Genomic DNA, 13,760 nt, shown 5'->3' on the forward strand with positions numbered 1-13,760 from the left:
GGAGAAGGAGGGGCGCGGGAGCCTGCGGATGGCCAACAGGGCGCTCGCTGATTGGCGGAGCCCGGGGACCCCGAGGGCAGGGTGAGCCCCGCCCCCGACCTCCGCTACACAGGCTGCCGCCGCGCCCGAAGCATCTGTGAGCGGGGCCACGTGGGCGGGGCGGGGCCATGTGGAGGCGGGGCCTGGAGGCGGTGCGGTCTGCAGGCTCCGCCCATCCTCCGGGGCGGGAAAAGGGTTCCAACCTTTCTCTCCCACGTGACAGAGAGGGAGGGAGTAGCGGATCGATGATGCTCACCTGCCGGAGGCTCTCGCTTGCCTCTTAAAATACGGCAGAGGCTCTAAGACAAGTGGATCCAGCCTATAATAAACCTTTCAAGTACAAGAAGAAAGGTTTTCCTTTTGATGTGACACCGATTGTTCAGTGGCTGGTTTTCATTAGGTGAACTTTCCAGAAACGAGGCTTAAATCGGGAATGCTAATGGTCCCAGCCCACTAAATGTCACCAACCTGTGTTAGGGCATTTCAGTCTGGGAACCAGCAATCTACAGGGCCTTAGAGTCTTAGGATCTTTTTGTTGGTGTTGAATCGGGGGTTTCAATGAATTTGACAGTCAACCTTCACCTCTCAATATTTAATTCCAAGAGCTTTCCAAATTTTGAAACAGTGATAAAAGTGCATTCAAATGAAACTGAGTTTTGTTTAGTTTTGGTGAGAGGGATTATGTGCTATGGATTGAGGCGTCAGTAGAACCTTTGAGATAGGATTGGTCTTTGACTCAATGAATAAGTTCTGCATTTTAGAAGGGGAAGCTTCCTTGCCTTACTTAGAGAAAAATATTGTCAAACGTATTCATGGTCATCCAGGGTTTTATTTTTTATAAATGTGTTTTATGATGAATTTTTAAAATCTGAGAATCAGACAATAATTTATATTGTCTTTACACACAGCTCTTTATTTCATTTGCTCTGTTCATGTGGGCTATGAACACACTAGCTTTAGAGATGACATGCCCACCTTATTTTTTCTTATTTTTCTTTGACCTCCCAGTTTCTTATCTCCAGACTCATGCACCATTACTGGTTAAATCTCTTTGTAGTACTCAAGTCAAACCTTAAAATTGAATATGGATTTAAGGCTTTTACCTTTCAGATAAAATTTTATTTTAAATGAAAATACTACCCTCACTGCAGTCTCAGCAACAGCAGTAACATTTATCTTCTGTATAGTATGTGTGGGTCATTGCCTTAGGCTGTCCAGGGTTTTAAATCCATAGGATCTAATCATTTTATCTTCTTCAGTTCTCTCCTCTCTATGGGAACCAACTCTACATCTTGCACAGAGATATTATCCATAAATATTAGCTAAACAAACATAATGTTAATAAAAAATGGAAAACATTTACTGAGTGCTTAGTGTGTACAAAGCCTTCTACATAGCTTATTGAAATATCACAGCAGCCATCTAAGGTAGGTACCATATTAGTATATCATTTTACAGATAAGGAAACAGAGGCAAAGAAAGGTAAAATAGTTAATGTCATATGTCATACAGTAAGTGGCAGAGATGGGTTTCAACTCTAGGCATTCTATCAGTAGAGGCTTCAATCTTAAGAACCGTTCTATGTTAGACAGTAACTACAGTGAATATTTTCAATTTATTACTCATGGTTTCAAGTCATGAGAGACATGAATTTCAAGTACAAGTAATGCAAGCAACAATACTCTGTAATTTTGCTGAATGGTAAGTATAAATCCTCATGTTTTGTGAGGATTTTTTTAAAAAGCATAATATACCTACAGAAAAGTATCCAAGACCCAAGGATACAGCCCAATAAACTTTTTAAAAAATGAACACATCCCATGTAACTGGAATCCAGATTAAAAACAAAGAAAAACAGAACTCATCTCTATTGGGTATATACATAGGAATAGAGTTGCTGGTTCATGGTAGATACTGCCCATCAGTTTTTCAAAGTGGTTGTATTAATTTACATTCCCACCAGCAGTGTATGAGAGCTTCAGCTGTCTGACTTTTTCTCGCTGATTTGTAGAAGTTTTTTATTTTGATACCAGTCTTTGGTTAGATATATCCAAGAGTACTTCAAAAAGTTCATGGAAATATTTGTAATATCTTTCAATTCTATTTTTCCACAAACTTATTGAAGTACCCTCGTATTTTGCAAATATTTTCTCCCACTTTTATGAGATGACTTTTAACACTCTTAATGTTATCTTTTTTTTTTTTTTTTTTTTTTTTTTTTTGTCTTTTGTCTTTTTCCGTGTCCGGCAACGGATCGCAACCCTCAGTGTTGCCCCCGTACCGGACCGGGGACCAGCAACGGGATTGCAACCCTCGGTGTTGCCCCCGTGCCTTGCTCAGCCAGTGAGCGGGAACCGGTCTGTATGTGGGATCCGAACCCTCGGGCGGGAGCGCCACCGCGCTTCCCAAGCAGCGCACTTATCCCGTGCGCCACCGGGCCAGCCCCTTAATGTTATCTTTTAATGAATAGAAGTTTATAATTTTAATGTAGTTCAATTTATCATTTTTTTCCCTTAACAGGGTTTTTTGTGTCCTGTTTGGGAATCTTTGCCTATTTTAAGGTCACAATGTTAACAGGGTTTTTTGTGTCCTGTTTGGGAATCTTTTCCTATTCTAAGGTCACGATGATGTTTTCCTCTGAAAGTCTTGTTTTACCTTTCACATTTAAATCTGCAGTCTGTATGAAATTGATTTTCTGTATGGTATGAAGAAGAAATCAAGATAGACTTTTTTTTCTTATGTGGATAGTCAATTCATCCAGCATCATTTACTAAAAATAACATCCTTTCCTCACTGCTCTTCAATATCGTCTTTGTCATAAATCAGGTGACGGATATGTGTGGGTTATTTCTGGACTATTTATTCATTTCCTTGGGTCAGTTTGTTTATCCTTGTGCCAATACTTAAGTCTTAAGTACTAATGTGTTAAAAAAAAAGGCTACAATATCTAGTAGTGTAAATCCTTCAGCCTCTTCTTTTTCTTCAAAATTGCATAGGCTATTTTTTGCCCTTTAATTTCTGTACGAATTTTAGATCACCTTGTCAACTTCTGGGGGGAAAGAAACTGCTGAGATTGAGATTGGAATTGCATTAAATTTATAGGTCAGTTGAGTAAACATTCACATCTTTACAAGACCAAGCATTCTGATCCATGAATATGATAGATGCCTCCATTTATTTGGATTTTTAAAAAAATTTTCAGTAAGGTTTTGTAGTTTTCTGTGTAGATATCTTGCATGTATTTTGTTAAATTTATTCTTAGGTATTTGATGTTTGTTTATGCTGATGTAAATGACTTTTTGTTTTTTGTTTTCTGTTTGTTACTGGTATATGGATATGCAATTGATTTTTTTTTTTCCTTTTTGTCTTTTTCCGTGTCCGGCAACAGATCACAACCCTCAGTGTCGCCCCCGTACCGGACCGGGACCAGCAATGGGATCGCAACCCTCGGTGTTGCTCCCGCGCCTCGCTCAGCCAGTGAGCTGGAACCGGTCTGTATGTGGGATCTGAACCCTCGGCGGGAGCGCCGCCGTGCTTCCCAAGCGGCGCACTGTAGCAGTGCGCCACCGGGCCGGCCCTGCAATTGATTTTTTAACATTGATTTTGTATTCAGCAATCTTGCTACTTTAATTTATTGATTCTAAGTTTGTAGATTCTTTTAGATTTTCTACGTACACAATCTCATGTTTTCTGCAAATAGTGATAGTGTAATATTTTTTGCTTTTTATGCTTTTTATTTTCTTATTTTTTTATGGTTTTATTTCTCTTATGCTTTAATGCACTGGGTAAGGACCTCCAGTATAATGTTGAATAGAAGTAATAATAATCAACATCATTGTCTCATTTCTAATACCTTGGGAGAAGCTTTCAATATTTCACCAATAAGTATGAAATTTCTGTAGGTTTTTGGGATTTTAAAAGATCAGATTAAGGGATTTGCCTTTAGTTTCTAGTTTGCTAAGTTTTAAAAAGCATTACAAATAATGAATATGTTAAATTTTCTTAAATAATGTCTCTACATCTATTGAGATGATCTCCTTATTTTTTATATATTTTTTCTGTTTAGTCATGTTAGTGACTTTTAATCATGTTAGTCAATTTTTAAATCTTAAACCAAACATGCATTTCGAATAAACCCCAGTTGGTTGAAATGTATTATTATTTTTTTTAAATAGATCTCTGGATTTTGCTTAGAATGTTTGCATCTAGGTTTATGAGAGAGATTAGTCTGTAAGTTTCCCTTTCTTATGAAGTTGTTGTCAGGATTTGGAATCAAGGTTATGCTTGTATAATAAAAATAGGCCCCAAGTGTTCTCTCCATTTCTGTTGGAGACCAAGTTTTGAGAACAAATCACTTAATTAGTGTAGCTAGTTGTCGAGTATATACATCTTACCATCTCCTTTTAATTTCCTTATTGTCAAATTCTCATGAAGTTGATTTATGTTTGGAATTATCCCAGAATGTGGGGATTGGAGAAGCTTTCAGGATTCATCCCAGGTAAATGTCAGATCTTTGGTAGTTCTGAAATTAAACAGGAGAATTACTAAACTTAGTGGTTTCTTATGGGCAGTGAGACATTACTGTGCCTTGAAGAGTTTTTATAAAGGTGGAGGAGGCTTCCTCAGCACCGGCAATGTCCTGAAGAAGGTGGCAGGAAGGCACAATTTCTTTCTTTTAAAAAAATTTTTTTATTATTATTAGCATATCCATTTTTACAAATCATGAATTTCTTTATGCCCTTTGTCCAACCTATCACTTCCCAAACCTCCAGGAAGGCACAACTTCTATCTAGGGAACAATAAGTAGGCCATTTGACAGGAACCCACAATTTGTACAGGGGAAAAGTGGGATGTGGGTGGGTAGGAAGGAATCAGATTCCAGAAGGATGTGAATATTAATCTGAGGAGTTTAAAGATTGACCTAAAACATGAGAAGTGTCTGTAATAGTCTTAAAGGGGAAAGGTGGGAGCAGGTTTCTGCGGAGAGAGAACTCCTAGGTGAGAGGTTATTAGTGCCTAGAGTGAGATGGCCGCTGGGGCACAAAAAGAAGAGAAAAGACGCTCAGGAACTTGACAGGGTAAAATAACTTCAGTTAGCAAGACGCTATCTTCTCTAGTCTCACACCTACCTACCTCATCCCACCCTCCACCTCTTATTTCCTTAGGCCTGCCTCTCAGCTGGGGTTCTAACAGCCTGGGTGGACGTTCCTAGATACCCACACGTTACCTATTTATCCCTCTGTCCTGATTAACAGAACCTTAGTTTGTTCAGGGTGGCAATGTGCCCAACTAAATACTTGCTTCTCCAGCCACCTGGGCATCTAATGAGAGGTGGATAGAAATGCCTGAGGAGGGAGTCACTTACCAGAAGAAGCCAAAACCTCACGAAGGGCCTTTCCTTTAGCTGCTTCTATTCTCCCTGCCTGAAATGCGTATGCGATGCCTGAAGACACGCAGCTGTCTTGTGACCACTAAGAATGGTGGTACGGGAAGCCAGACGTGCCCGTCTTTAGTGATTTCTTTGAGCCCCTCTGCTATGGATGGATGTCCCCCTGAAACTTAGTCCCCACTATAACAGTGAAAAGAGGGGTAAAAGTGTAAAGAGGCTGGGAAATCCTATTATGGTAGTTGAAAGGCGGGGCCTTGAAGAGGTATTGGACTGTAGGACCCATGCATAGTGAATGTATTGATAATGATGGTCAGGGGCCTGGTTCTGAGGGCTTTAAAAGGTCAGCATGTGAGAGTCTCTCTCTGCTCTGCCATTTTCTGCCATGTGAGTCTCCTGCATTACTGTAAAGCCACCACCAAAGAAGACCCTCACCAGATGTGTTCCTGGACTTTGGACTTCCCAGCCTCTGAAACTGTAAGCAATACATTTTGTTTTCTTTATAAATCACCTAGTTTTAGGTATTTATGTTATAAGCAACAGAAATGGACTATATACCCTCTAACAGTCCAGGACTGCCTACCTCCAGAGTTCTATTTTCTGAGGTAAGATCCTCACTCATTTCAGCTAAAATAACATATTGAACAGCTTGAAAGCTCTTCTCCAGGTTTTTACCAATTATGAGTCAGTAATTGAGCACAAAGTCTTTGGAGTCGATGAGCTAGAGGCAAATCCTGGCTTTCCCAATGCATGGTCTTGGCGTTTACCCTCTTAATAGCTTGGTTTCCTCATCTGTATAATGGAGATTAACAATAGTACCTATGTCATACATTTTAGAAAGAATCCAGTGCTTATACCTGGTGAGCTCCCAGTAAATATTAGCTGTCCTAGTGACATTTCTTCACCCTTCCACTGATTGCAAAGAGAAGCCTAACTCGGCCTCATTAATCAGTCCCATCTAGGTTGCATTCATCAGAACTCACAGTCCATCTGTTCTTTCCCATCTCTTATTTTCTTACCTTAAGGTAAGAAAATACACCAGTGCAATGAGATTTGGACTGTGAGCACTGAAGTATTTGCTGACTTTATATTAACATAAACTGCCTAACTTCCTCTAGGTAAGTAGCAGACATTTTATAACTAGCCTAATAGTCATCCCACTGACTTGGGAAGAGCAGAGCTAATATGATTAATTTCATATATTTCAATTGTATTATATATTATGGTAGTTAGTACTAAAGAATTTGCCAGTGATAATAAATTTTCAGTTTAATTTTTTCATGTTTACCTCTTAGTCAATGGAATAAAATGTAGATAAGAATTGCTTTAGATACAATTTAGGTTAGGAAACAGAAGGGAAAATGCTGTCATATTTGACACAGTATGTATTGACATCAATTGCCTCTGTATTAACATGCCATGTGGAAGTTAGATATTCATAAGCTTTCAAATAATATTTGTATTATGAAGTCAGTGTACGTGAAGATACTTTTCTTAGTCCTGCTTTGTTTAGATGACTAATTGACCCCTTTCCAACCTTTAATATTTTTTTAAATTTAAAATCTTACCGAAATGTATACAATAGGCCTGACGCTTGCAGTAGGGTATGTTGTTTACTATAAAATAGGGCTAATTAACTTTTCTTCATATTAGAAAAGGTCAGCAATGACGTCCACATTGTCCACATTGGGACAAGACATTATCTTTCATCCCTTGACAAGTTCAAGGCACAGTTTAGGGGAAAGAAAAGAAGAAGAAAATAGAGGCAGGAAAATAGAAAGCAAAAGAAGAAAGAAAGAAATGTTTGGGGAGGGGAGAAAAATATTCTTATCTGGACTATGGTATCCTGCACCATTTTGACCACAGAATAAATATTTGTAGATATTGATTTCCCAGTGCAAAATGACTAAGGATAGTAAAAGAGAGGTTAAGCAAAACATTTAGACTGGGAATCAAAGCTATATCTAAAGAAAGGGGGATCTACACAGAGATAAGGAAAAATAGCACCCTCTACTATGTATTAGAGAAGAATTGAGTCAGTGCTTTTAGGAGCTTTTTATGCATTTCCTAGAGACAAAAGCTTTTGCACATAGTTAGAAAGCTGGAACATATTCAAAATGGAAGCACAAAGAAATGTCAGTGGCATGTGAGGCAGTTAAAAAAAAAACAAAAAAAAAAACTTCTTGTCAGTTACCAGTTAGCTCAGTAGATAAAGCATTTTTCTATCTAATTCTTTCAAACCACCCAGAGTTGTAACACCTTTAGTAAGATGACACTGGAAGGAGAGCAATTTGTCAATAATGAATGTTCAGCAATGCAAATCTTCCATCAGACAAGTAAATACTTCACCAGTTTAGGTCAGAATTAGAGGTTTCTTCCTCTCTCTTCAGGAAATCATCGAGCATACCATGCAACAAATCTGTATTTTTTTCAAACTTCAATAGCTTGGAACATGGAATGTTTTACCCAAATTTGAGTTGGGCTGATATTTATCATTATATTGTTTAATGGGGAAAGGTTTGATAAGGACATACTAGCAGCACACTAAATCTACCTTAAAATGTAAACATTTTTAGAGATTTTAGCTCACTAATTATACAAAAGAAATGTATGCCGATTATGACAGGTTAGTTGATTTCATTGTTAAAACAACACTGTATTCCTACTTGTTATAGTATGTAAATAAAATGAATAAAACTTCACTCCTTAAAAAATTCCTGACAATGCTGACTAATGTACAAATTAATATCTCATGAAAAACAATGCTTCTTTAACTGTTTCACTAAACCAAAGTGACCTTAACCCAATTTGTTATGCTGAGTGAAGTTTTACAGTATGCATTTTAAAGCAAGAGTATAAATTATTTATAAAATCATCTATATCATCCCAGAATCCAAGAATAATTCAATATTAAGACATTTATTAATGTAATATACCAATGAGAGATAAGGAAAATAATTTCATAAAATAATAAGTTTTAGCAATCTGGGAATAAAAGAGAATTTCTTAACATGATAAAATTTATGAAAAACTTATAACAAACACTATTCTTAATGGTAAAATTTTAAAAGCATTTTTGTAAAAATCAGGAACAACAGAAAAATGCTAATTATCACCCTTATTATTTCATATTACTTAATATTATATTAATAGCCTTAGCTAATGCAATAGCTGAAGAAAATGAGCTGGTTAATAACTTCAGTAATGTTTCAGGATACAAAATAAATGCCCCAAATCAATTGCATTTATATACTCAAATAATGAACTAACAGTAAGAGGAATAAAGAAAGTAAGCCCATTTACAGTCATCAAGAAAAAAAAATACATAGGGATCAATTTAATCAAGGAGGCGAAAGATCTCTACAATGAGAACTACAAACCATTTCTGAAAGAAATTAAAGAAGACACAAAAAGATGGAAAGATATTCCATGATCTTGGTTTGGAAGAATTAACATTGTGAAAATGTCTATAATACCCAAAGCAATCTACAGATTTAATGCAATCCTCATCAAAATACCAATGATATTCTTCACAGAAATGGAAAAAACAATCTTACCTTTCATACAGAACAACAAAAGACCCCGAGTAGCCAAAGCAATCCTGAGCAAAAAATAAATAAATAAATAAAGCCGGAGGCACAACACTACCTGACTTCAAATTATACTATGAAGCTATTGTAATCAAAACAGCATGGTATTGGTATAAAAATAGACATTCAGACCAGTGGAGTAGAATTGAGAACCCAGAAATCACCCCTCAGGCCTACAGCTATCTGATATTGGACAAAGGCAACAAAAATCTGCATTGGGGAAAAGACTGCCTCTATAACAACTTGTGCTGGGAAAACTGGATATCTATATGCAGAAGAATGAAACTAGATATTCATCTCTCACCACACACTAAAATCAACTCAAAATGGATTAAAGACTTAAGTATAAGACCTGAAACTGTAAAATTACCAAGGGAAAATATAGATTAAACACTTCAGGAACTAGGTCTGGGCACAGATTTTATGAACATGAGCCTGAAAGCACAAGCAGCAAAAGAAAAATAAACAAATGTAACTATATCAAGCTAAAACCTTCTGCACAGCAAAGGAAACAATCAACAGAGTGAAACAACAACCTACAGAGTGGGAAAAAATTTTTTCTAACTATGCATCTGACAAGGGACTAATATCTATAATATACAAGGAATTCAAGCAATTATACATTAAAAAAAATAATAACCCAATTAAAAAATGGGCAAAGGAGCTGAATAGACATTTTTCAAAGGAAGACATACAAATGGCCAACAGGTACATGAAAAAATGCTCAACATCACTAGTCATCAGGGAAATGCAAATTAAAACTACCAGATGCTATGGGATACCACTCTGCCATAAAAAAGAATGAAATACTCCCATTTGCAACAACATGGATGATTCTGGAGAAACTTATGTTGAGTGAAATAAGCAAAGCACAGAGGGATAAATACCGCATGTACTCACTAATATGTGGGAGCTAAGAGAGAAAGGAAGGAAGGAAAGAAAGACCACAGTGGTGCATTGGACTTGCAGAGGGAGAGAATATTCCTTGAGCTATGAAGTGGAGTTCGGGGGAAAGGGAGAGGGGGAGGGAGGTTGGGGATAATTGGGTGAGGGACACAGGGTACTAATGCAATTTGTGGTAGTGGGTATATAGCCAGTATGAATCTGGCCCTCACACTATGGGCACGAGGGGTGACAATCAGCTTTGTATCATGAATATTCATAACCAATTAAAAAAAAAGAATTGGGATGAAAAAGATAAAATGTCCTTATTTGTATATTATATTATCATCTTCACAGAAAACTCAAGAGAACTCACAGAGACAAAGATATCTGAAGAAATATGAGTTAGAATGGCATTTGTAATAAGAATATAAACTATAAATTGCTGAATAATAATTCTAACTTTTTAAATGTGCAAAGCCTTTATAGAAAAGACATAAAACATTATTTAAAGATATAATAAAATATATGAATAAGTAAAATATATACTGTGTTCATGTTTGAACAGATTTAAATGGCAAAAATCTCAATTTTCTCCCCATTAATTTATAAATTAAGAGCAATTCCAATAAATGAGGAGAATGAAACTTGACTAGTTGATCTTACAATTCAGGTGGAAGAGCAACAGGCCAAGACCAGCCAAAACTACCTTGAAAAAGACCAAAGAGGAAGGATCTTCTCTATTAGACAGATTGTTTTTATCAACTCTAATGTCTAATTATTGTAATGGTTATAATGAAAACAAGGTGGTATTGGCACAGGACTAAATGGTCCAATGGAACAGAATAAAGCCCATAGACATCCACATATCTGGGAATGTTGAATTTTTGTATTACAAATCAGTAGAAAAAAGGTGGACTATTCGATAAACGGTATGGCGAAAAATGGTTAATTCATATGAATTAACGATATAAAATGGATCGTTACCTCCCACATTATACAAAATTAAAGTCCAGTAGAATTAAAATCTACATGTGAAAAAGCAAAATTATAAGCCTTTTAAAAGAAAATATGTGACTATGTTTATGACTTCAGTGTAGGGAAAGATTTCTTTCAAACAAAAATGGAAAGCTCTACTTTTCAAATATAGAAAAAAAAAAAGATTGACAAATTTACCTACCATAAATTTACCAGAAACTTTTAATGAAAGACACTGTAAACAAAGGGAAGAAAATATCACCTATCGGAAGAATATAATTTCAGAGCATAAATCCAGCAAGGGATTAGTATACAGAATGCAAAAAGAACTTCTTGATATCAATAAGAAAAAACATACAGCCTGATTAAAGAAAGAAAAGACGACAAAAGATTGGAATAGGTCATTCCCCCAAAAGGAAATCTGAATTGCCAAGACTACATATGTAAAGACGTTCATCCCAAGTAATGTGAATTAAGTCAGAGAAATTTAAATTAAAACAATGAGATGTCATTTCCCAGTCATCAGACTAGTAAAAACAAAAAAGTGTGATACCATCAAATATTGGCAAGTATATATTGAAATGGGAAATCTCAAACACTGCCTGTGGAATGGTAAATTGGTGTAATTTCTTTGCAGGGCAATTTGGAAGTATCTGATATAGTTGAGATGTGCATTCTCTCTTTCCCTTTGACCCAATAGTTCTTCTAGGAATATATTCTACACCAGTTGTTTTCAACCAGGGATGATTTTATTTTTTAATTACGAATATTCATGAGATACAAAGCTGATTGTCCCCCCTCCTGTCCGTGATGTGAGGGCCAGATTCATGCTGGGGGCATACCCATTACCAGAAATTACTTTTGTACCCTTTGTCCCCTTCCAATTATCCCCCAACCTCCCTCCCAATCCTCCTCCTTTCCCCTCAACTCCAATTTGCAGCCCTAGGAACGTTCCCTCTCTCTGTTGGATCACAGCACTACTGTGGTCTTTCTTTCCTGCCTTCTTTCTCTCTTAGATCCCATATATGAGTGAGCACATGCAGTATTTATCCCTCTGTGCTTTGCTTGTTTCACTCAACATGTTTCTCCAGGTTCATCCATGTTGTTGCAAATGGGAGTATTTCATTCTTTTTTATGGCAGAGTGGTATCCCATAGCATATGTATACCATAGTTTCCTTATCTAATCATCTATTGATGGACATTTAGGTTGGTTCCATATCTTGGCTATTGTAAACAGAGCTGCAATAAACATGGGAGTGCAGGTATCTTTTTGACGTGATGATTTCCATTCCTCTGGTCATATATCCAGAAGAGGGATTGCTGGATCATATGGAAGATCTATGTGTAGTTGTTTGAGAAACCTCCAGATTGTTTTCCAAAGTGATTGTACTAATTTACATTCCCACCAACAGTGCAATAGTGTTCCCTTCTCTCCACACCCTCGCCAGCATTTGTTATTCGCCGTCTTTTTGATCATAGCTAGTCTAACTGGAGTGAGGTGGTATCTCAATGTGGTTTTAATTTGCATTTCCAACCAGAGGTGATTTTGTTTCCCCCAACTCGGGATATCTGACAGCGTATGAAGATGTTTTTGGTTGTCACAGCTGCGCTACTGGCATCTAGTGGATAGAGGCCAGGGATGCTGCTAAATACCTCTCAATGAACAGGACAGTTCCCACAACAAAAACGATCCAAAACGTCAATAGTGCTAAGGTTGAGAAATTCTGTTCTAGATTCCAGAATCCAGTGGCAGTCTTACATGTGCCAGGGGGAAGAACAGCATAGAGAGTAATAGCAAAATATTGGCAACAGCCAAATGTCAACAGAAAAATGGAGAAATAAATTGTGATATATTTATTTGCTGAATATTATACAGGGGTTAAAAAGTAATAAACCAAAAGAAAAGAGTGATTAAACCAGTGCTGTCTCAGCAAGGGCAAACATTCTAAACGCAACTGAGGGGAGAAAAGATGCTGGGTGATACATATAGCATGATACCGATTATAAAAAGTATAAAGCACATGTGAAATGGTTCTGTATTTACTTTTGAGTGCATTCTAATATGTGCTGATGATGTCAATTACACATATGTACTGATAATATAAAACCATGTATGGAAATTATAAAAAGCAACTAATGGGTAGTGGATTACTGAGAATAGGTGAGGGAGAGGTTCACAAGGGATTCAACTGTATTTGTACTATTTTTTTTAATAAAAATATGTGTCTATAATAAATGTGGCAAATACAAAAATATATTTTGATAAAATGGATAGTGCTTTTGTGAATGTTTTATATTATGTTCAATTTTTCTGTCAGTGATTTCATTGCATGCCTCTTTTGTGCTAGCAAAAAGTGTTTCAGATGCCAGCAGATTGACAGGACTGTCTCATTTATAAAACCTATAGATATCTCAAAGCACATAGCGCATGGTGATGCTTTGCTCTTGAATGGATAAAAAAGACCAGGAGCAGATTGGGAGACATCTTTTTTTCTCGGTTTTCCTACTCACAGGGAGCCCTGTGGATTAATGGGTTGTTTTTCCATAGTTGGTGATCAATTTCAATTTTCTGTGACTCCTCCACACTCCCCTCACCAATAGCACACAATATTGTTGGCTAGAGTCAGGGGTAAAATCTATGGTCCATGAGACTCTCCAATCATCTTATAATAGACCCTCATTTTGCTTAAGCTAGCAGAAAAGTATTTCACTTATCTGCAGCCAAAATAGTGTTAAAACTAAAGTTACCATACCAATTCATTTTTTATGTTAGTGGATTAACTCTATTTTTGGAGTGTCAAAATGACTTTAAATTGATTGTGTTTGATAAGAACAATGAAAATGGTGTTGTCTGCTTGCTCCTTCAATGTATGATCATTCATTC

Source organism: Galeopterus variegatus, unplaced genomic scaffold, assembly GCF_000696425.1.
Source record: "Galeopterus variegatus unplaced genomic scaffold, G_variegatus-3.0.2 Scaffold2042, whole genome shotgun sequence".
NCBI classification, from domain to species: Eukaryota; Metazoa; Chordata; class Mammalia; order Dermoptera; family Cynocephalidae; genus Galeopterus; species Galeopterus variegatus.